Source organism: Tenrec ecaudatus, chromosome 17, assembly GCF_050624435.1.
Source record: "Tenrec ecaudatus isolate mTenEca1 chromosome 17, mTenEca1.hap1, whole genome shotgun sequence".
In the NCBI taxonomy this organism is placed as follows: domain Eukaryota; kingdom Metazoa; phylum Chordata; class Mammalia; order Afrosoricida; family Tenrecidae; genus Tenrec; species Tenrec ecaudatus.
Genome location: NC_134546.1, coordinates 13854331 through 13862352, shown reverse-complemented (window position 1 = coordinate 13862352; position 8022 = coordinate 13854331). Strand labels below are relative to the sequence as shown.

At 41.9% G+C, this 8022-nt stretch overlaps 1 non-coding gene across 1 annotated transcript; it reads right to left on the bottom strand.

Moving 5' to 3' along the window:
- Positions 1-4927: 4927 nt before the first annotated feature.
- LOC142431269 (U1 spliceosomal RNA) lies at positions 4928-5089 on the bottom strand. The gene has a single exon (XR_012780801.1). It is a non-coding gene; the product is annotated as a U1 spliceosomal RNA (small nuclear RNA).
- Between the last annotated feature and the right edge of the window lie 2933 nt (positions 5090-8022).

Sequence of the window (8022 nt, the reverse complement as noted above, 5' to 3'; positions counted from 1 at the left end):
CCCAGGGACAAGGGAACAACAAGTGATACAAATTGGTTGTGAGGAGGGTGTAGGACACCTGGTAGGGCATGATCAAGGGTAATGTAACAAAGAGGAATTGCTGAAACCCTGGTGGGGACTGAGCATGATAGTGGGACAGGAGGAAAGACAAGGAAAATAGAGGAAAGAGCTGGGAGGCAAAGGGCATTTATAGAGGTCTAGATAAAGACATGTATATATGCAAATATATTTATATATGAGGATGGGGAAATCATCAATGTGCGTATATTGATAGGTTTAATATTAAGGTAGCAGAAGGACATTGGGCCTCTACTCAAGTACTCCCTCGATGCAAGAATACTTTCTTCTATTAAATTGGCATTCTATGATGCTCACCTTCCCAACACAACCACTGAAGACAAAGCGGGTGCATAAGCAAATGTGGTGAAGAAAGCTGATGGTGCCCAGCTATCAAAAGAGACAGCATTTGGGGTCTTAAAGGCTTGAAGGTAAACAAGTGACCATATAGCTCAGAAACAACAAAGTCCACATAGAAGAAGCACACCAGCCTGTGCGATAACGAGGTGTCAAAGGGATCAGGTATCAGGCATCATCAGAACAAAAAGTTTTACCATAGTGAATGAGCAGGGGAGTGCGGAGTGGAGACCCAAAGCCCATTTGTAGGCCATTGGAGATCCCCTTGCAGAGGGGTCTCGGGGAGGAGATGAGGCAGAAAGGGTGCAATGTAGCAAAGATAAAAAAATACAACTTTCCTCTAGTTCCTAAATACTTCCTCCACCCCACCCACCTGCCCCACTATCATGATCCCAATTCTACCTGGCAAGTATAGTATAGCTACACCAGAGGATGGACAATGGTACAAATAGGAACCAGAAACACAGGGAATCTAGGGAGAACGATCCCTTCAGGACCAGTGTTATGAGTGGCGATACTGGAAGGATAAAGGGAGGGTGGGTTGGAAATGGGGACCCGATTACAAGCATCTTCATGTGACCTCCTCCCTGGGGGACAGACAATAGAAAAGTGGGTGAAGAGAGACGTCAGACAGGACAAGATATGACAAAATAATAATTTATAAATTATTAAGATTCATGAGGGAGGGGGGAGCAGGGAGGGAGGGGAAAATGAGGACCTGATGCCAGGGGCTTAAGTGGAGAGCAAATGTTTGGAGAATGATGAGGGCAATGAATGTACAAATGTGGTTTGCGGTTAACACAATTGGTGTATGCATGGATTGTGATAAGAGTTGTATGAGCCCCAAATAAAACAATTAAAAAAGAATTGTAATTAATTTTCTTTAAGAAAGTAGAAGTCAATTGACTATAGAGATTAAATAAAGTATTTCTCTAAAGACTCAAAAAATAGAAAAATCAGAATTCATGAGAACCTGGAGATTTTCTATTAAAGTTTCTGAGGATATTGGATGCCTGGTTTTCTGTCTCCTAGTCAGCTCTGATTCAGATTGCCTGCTTTCACTGGGATGTTGCTCCTAGCTTTGCTTCTCCCCTTGGTTATACTCTCCCCTTTTACTGCATCACCTCCTGCCTTGGTTAACCCTCGTCCCTTGTTGTGATGTGCTATCCAGTTGCCTCTGATCAAAGTGGCCTTATGTAAAACAGCAGAACAAAGTGCTGCCCAGTCCATGCCACTTGCACCATATTTCTTTTTTTGAGTCCATTGTTGGGGCGACAGTCTCAGTCCATCCGCATCCAAGTGCCATACTGTTTTTGCTGGCCCTCAACTCAACTGGAAGTCCTTTTCTGGCCATTGGTCTTTCTTCACGATGGGTCTCTAATAAGCAAACTGAAGTCTTGCCTTCTAAGGAGTATTCCAACTGTATTTCTTCTAAGACTAATTTGTTCATCCGTCTGGTAGTCCATGGTATACTCAATATTCTTTGCCACACTTTGAATACAATTCTTTCTCTCTTTTAGTGTCTAGTTTTCACGTGTCTATACAGAGATGGAAAATACATGACTATGGACAGCCACACCAAAATTATATTTACAATCAGTCAGTCTTTTATTTCCCAGGAGCCCTGGTGGCACAGTAGTTACAAAGTGGACTGCCCACTGCATGGTCAGCAGTTCGAAACCACCAGCCACTCTTTGAGAGAAACGTGAGGCCTTCTAGTCTCATAAAGAGTTACAGTCTCTGAAACTCACAGAGGCAATTCTACCCTGTCTTAGAGGGTCACTGTGAGTTGGCATCAACTTGATGGCAGTGTGTTTTGTTTGAGTTTTTACTTCCCCCAAAGTACTGTGAGATCAAGGTTTAGTATGAAAGGAAGTAGTTAGATCTGGGGGTCTTTGAGAGTGAGGCTCCGCACATCGCTACTGAAAAATTTAAAATGAAATGCTTTTAGACTTCCGAGATTTTAAAAGTCTCTTGATGGCATCTTCCACTCTACAAAAACATCTCATAGACTCTCCCCCTTCTCTGGTCCCAGAGCCCTGTTGTCTTTTTGTGCCCACTCTCTTAATTCCCCCCACTTTCCTTATCTCCCTCCTCATCTTTCCATCTCTGGTTGCCCAAACAAGAAAAATTCAAATTTTATCAGGGAGAGAAATGTTTTGTCTTTCTCATCCTGCTGTAACTTCTAGACTGTGCATTTGGCCTGTTTTCTAACCAAATGATCAAAATATCATGTGTCTGATTCACAAAAAATAACTCTCCTCTTTAACATAAGATTTCAATGAAAACAAACAAATCAAACTCATTGCCATCAAGTAGCCTCCAGCTCATATCTATCATGTAGGACAGAGTAGAATTGTTCCTGTGGGCTTCTGAGACGATAAATCTTTACAGAGTAGACAGCCTCATTTTCCTTTCACAGTGTGACTGGTAGTTTTGAACAACTGACCTTGTGGTTAGCAGCCCAACGTGTAACTCAGCACATCAACCACCAGGGTACCAATATGAGATTACAAAATAATTATTTAGTGTGTCTGTGTGTGACTGTAAATATGAAGACAATGTGTGTGTACATACAAAACCATATAAGTGCATACACACGTGCACATATTTTCCTGCCTCGAATACACATATGCATTTTCTTCCCATGTAACAAGGTTTCCTTAGATTGACCTGCCTTTCATTTGGAAGCATCTGGTAAATTTATAGATTTTTACCTCCTCACCAAAGAAATAATTCATTATGAAATAAAGATTAAATAATCTACAATTTATTAGATATAGATAATGAAATTTTTATTTGCCTCATAGGCATGTGAAAACTGGGCAGTTAAAAAGAAGACCAGAGACAATTTGGTACGTTTGAGTTATGGTGTTCGGAAGGAGATTGAGTAAACCAAGGACTGTCAAAATAACAAACTAATCAGTCTTGGAAGAAGTGCAGCTAGGATGTTCCTTGGAAGCAAGGATAGTGAGATTTTATCTCATAGAACTTGGCCTTGTGATTAGATGAGAGGCCAACCCCTGATAAAGAGCATCAGACTTGGCAAAGTAGAAGGTCAATGAAAGAGCACAAAGCCCTCAATGAGATGGATTGACCCAGCCGTTGGCTGCAACAGTGAGGACAAATGTAACAACTGTGAGGGCGGCACGGGTCAGGCAGGATTTTGTTCTGTTTCTCATGGGTTGTTCTGAGTTGGAACCGAGTTAGCTTGCTCAGTCTTGCTCAAGGGACAGCCCAAAGATGTTGCTGTAGAAGGATTTCTAATAGTCACCTAAAAACAATAGAGAGAGAGATAGACACATAGTGTATGACTTGTCATGGTACCACGATGGGGGATGTTATAGAAAGTTTCCCATACAGTTGAAGGGGAAGCTTTATAGTGCATGCCACATACCAACATGCTCCTCAGAGGGTCTGATTACCTTCTTTTACTCAACTTTTAAATACTGATGGGCAGCTGCTCCGACCTCTCCTTTTTCTTCTCATTCTGGCTTCTCTCAGTGGTTTTGCTTACACGTTCTCTCCACTCTCTCCCTGTCTGCCCTTGTTATTCCTTCTCCGCAGGAGAAGGTGTGGGTTTGCAGTGCTCCTTGGCCGTGAGCAGACTGACCCTGAACCCACAGCAGGGCCAGGACCTGAGCTCTTGGCAACTAGCTCCAAGAGCCTGGGCTCTGCTCCTTAAAGGGCGCAGCTCTGAGAGACCTTGCGGCTTTACAGCATGCTCACGGGGGCTCATAGGATGACGGGACGTACTTGAGTAGGAAAAAGAAAGAAAGAAAGACTAGACCTGACTTCAAAGCAGCAGCACCACCAGCAACAATAGCTTTTCTTTTTAAAGAACAAATGTGCGATAAGTAGACAGATCCCTGGAGCAAAATAGGATCGAAAACAAACATACATGCATATAAAAATGTAGGACAGGTGAAAAGGCTGGCATGACACATCAGTAGAAAAATAAATGGATTTATTCAGTAATCTTTACTAAGGAAAATCATTGATAAAACAAATGCATAACTTATACTATATCCCTAAATAATTTCTAAATCGATTGATGATTATATCATAAAAATGAAGATATGCATGTTAAAATTGTAACACAACAATTATGACATGATATGTAAACCCCCTCCTAATTCAAAATTAAAATAAGAAATATATATCAGAGTGGAAAACATTTGTCCAACTGTGCACAAATAACTAGAAATAACCAAGGAAAAAATAAAGAGAAAATGTAATAATGTAAAAATATCTAGCTGCAAAGGTTTCTGCTATAATTGTGGTCAGAGTCAAAGGTAAACAGAGACAAACACATTAAAAATGTAAATCATAGACAATCGGATAAATAATTTTCAGTATAAATAGCTGATAGAATCCACTAAGAAAAAGCAGCAATCAAACACAAACAAACAAACCCAGAAACTATGCAGGAATCATGAAAAAGCATCTACAAACAAGAGAAATGCGTGTTCCCTACAACATACGAAGACAATCTCACTCTTTTTTTCTTTTCCAGGGGAGAGCGCGGACGCAGTCCCCCACTAGCACAACTTGTGCAGTCGAGTTCCCACATTTGGGGAAATCGCAGGGCTGAGCACACCGGAGTGAATTGGGTGAGCCTCGCCCTGGGAAAACCAGCCTTGTGATCATGGCATCTCCCTTGCCAGACAACCTCACTCTTATTAAGAGAAGTGGACCATTCTAAGATTTTTCTTTTTTAATTTACAAGATTGGCAACATTCAGAACGCTTGATCACACATTGTATTCATGTAGAGGAAATGACATTTTCACTTCCTGTTGGGGTAAGTGTGCATTGTTACAACCTCTATGAGGTACAATTTGTAAATATTAAAAAAATTTAAATGTATATTCTCATTAAGCCTGTCATTGTACTCTATAGATTAGCCTGCAGAGATATATTTACACATAGTCTTTCAAGTGATGTATCACTTGTATTTTCTACTTATGCAGATAAATAATTGTGAGAAAAAAATTTATTGGTCACCAAGCAGAAGAGTGAGTATTTGGAATAGCAGTATTGGGCAGGTGGGCTGGGGCTGGGGATCTGATCATTCCATTGGTACCTCAGTTGACTTATTTTCCATTATCATTGTTTGGTGGCATTAATTCAAGTTGCCAATAGTGGTTGCGGTTATGCATTGGGCTGCAAGCCACAAGGTGGGAAGTTCATAAACCACCTTCCATTTCTACTCTCAGAAAGAGTATCAGAAACTCACGGGGGCAGTCCTACCCTGTCCTATGGGGTCACTCTGAGTCCGTGCGGACCCGATGGCAGTGAGTTTGTTTTTGAACCTGGATGGGAGCAAATCTTTCCGCTGGGTGTCAATGTTCAGGGGTTGCACCAGGACACTTAGCTGTGGCTTTAGATCTATTAAGAAATACGTTTTGCCCTATTACCCAACGTTGAAAGTTAAGATGATTATAAAAAGAAGAAAGAAGACACAGGCCAGGTAAGATAATATCTGACAAGGAACTAATCTCTAAAATTTATAGAAAATTTCACACCTCAAGAACAAAAAGACAATCAGATTAAGAAGTGGGACAAGGACACGAGCAGATAATCCACCCAAGAAGACATGCAGACTGCCAACCACAAAACATGAAGAAATGGTCCGGCCATTCGCCATCAGAGAGATGCAAATCAAAACAGCAACGAGACACCACCTCGCCCCAGCAATTATCGCAAAGTTCAACATAACAGCAAGTTCTGGTGAGGGCATGGGGAAGTTGGAAGCCCTTTTCCCTACCGGTGTGAATGTGAAATGATGAAACCACCGTGGGAAAAGCTATGATGCGTCCTTTACAATTTGGGAAGACAAACACCAGGCACATGAGCCAACAATTGCACGACGATGTATGTGTTCCAGAGAAACAAGGGCAATGCCATGAGCAGACGCATGCACCACGATGTCCACTGCAGCAGTATTCACAAGAGCAAAAAGATGGAAGCAACCCGTGTCCACCATCAGATGAATGGCTAAACAAACGACAGCGCACACACCCCAGGATGGTCTGCAGAGAAGAGTGAAGGATCCCCGAACACCTCATAACATGGATGTACCTGGAGGTAGAACCTGTTAAGTGCAGTACATCAGTCACAACTATTGTATGAGACCATTAGTCACAAATTAAAGAAAAGCTTCACACGGAGAAAGAAACATTCTTTGGTGGTCATCAAGGATGGGAGGGGAAAGAGGATCAGTCCTTCATTGGAGAATGGACCCATATTGACTTTAGTGACCTTTTAGTGATTTACCATAAGGAATAGAGTGACAGAAATGCCCAATAGCAAAGAAAATCACCAAGGGCAAATACGAAGTGTTGGACTGCTAACCACAAGGCCAAGCTCATCAACCCCTCTTCGAAAGAAGGGCAAGGCTATCTGTTGCCATAGAGATTGATACCCTCAGAAACCCTAATACTGTTGCTATGCATCCTGATTGACTTGATAGCAGTGGACCTGTTTTACTGTTTTGTTTTGTTTATTATCCAAACAAACCTACAATAATAATAATAACAAAAAATATCCCCAAATAGATAGACACATAGACACACAAGCTAAATAGATGTGGGAAGGTAAGTGAAAGCAAACCCACAATCTTTCTCTATGTGCATTTGTATATCTTGCAAAAATATGCAAAGTTAGTTTATGCCACACAGTGGGCAGAGTCTGAAAACGTCCTCACCACAGCGACATGGAGTCACCAAGACAATGTTCTCCATCCTACTTGGATGAGTAGCGACTGGAGTCCTAAAAGTGGTGGGAAGGCAGTGAAGATGCACTGGAACCTCTTAACTTGTCGAAGCAAAGACGAGTGACGCAAATAAAAGTTTCAAGGAAAGTCTGAAGCACCACAGCCTCCACTGTCCAGAGGCCAGGAGAACTAGATGGCGTTGGCTACCACCACTCAATGGTCTAATCAGGATGACAATAGAAAGTCCTTGTTAAAGACAGAAGGGGCCAAAATTAGAACAAGGTTCAAAACCATCCAGTGACCAGTCTTAATGGCTCTTACAGAGAAAGTCCAACTCCCCAAACGATGGCCCTTGAACAACAGTCAAGCCTACAAACTGAACTCACCCTCCACAAAACAATGTAAATTGTGGATACATTGGTGACTGGAAAAATACGAGTCATTTGCTCGGTACAAGTTCCCCCACTTACACCTTTAGGAAAAACAAAAAAGCAAACAGAGAGAAAGGAAGAAACAAAACAAGAGTGGAAATTGCCAAAGCTCTTGCACTGGAAGAGGATTTTTGTCAAGGCTGGAGAGATTAGTGTGACTGTCATGAATTTCACGAAGGACAATTAAGCAACCAACAACTCAGTTAAGCAACGACTACTTCTGACTGATGTTCGAGAAAAGCTATGTGTTTGTATAAAACCAGGGTAGGCCGCAGTCTGCGTTGAAATGACACTGCACCGACAGTGCTGAAGCCAGGGTTCCCAGCATGAGGTACAAGTAGCACGTTGACACCGCTGCCTTGCAGGCAGAAAGAGTTACAAACCAATGTGGTGCTGAAGATTGCGAAGAAAACCTTGGCATATATTGTGTCGACATTAGTAAGGAACTGACACTTCTTGA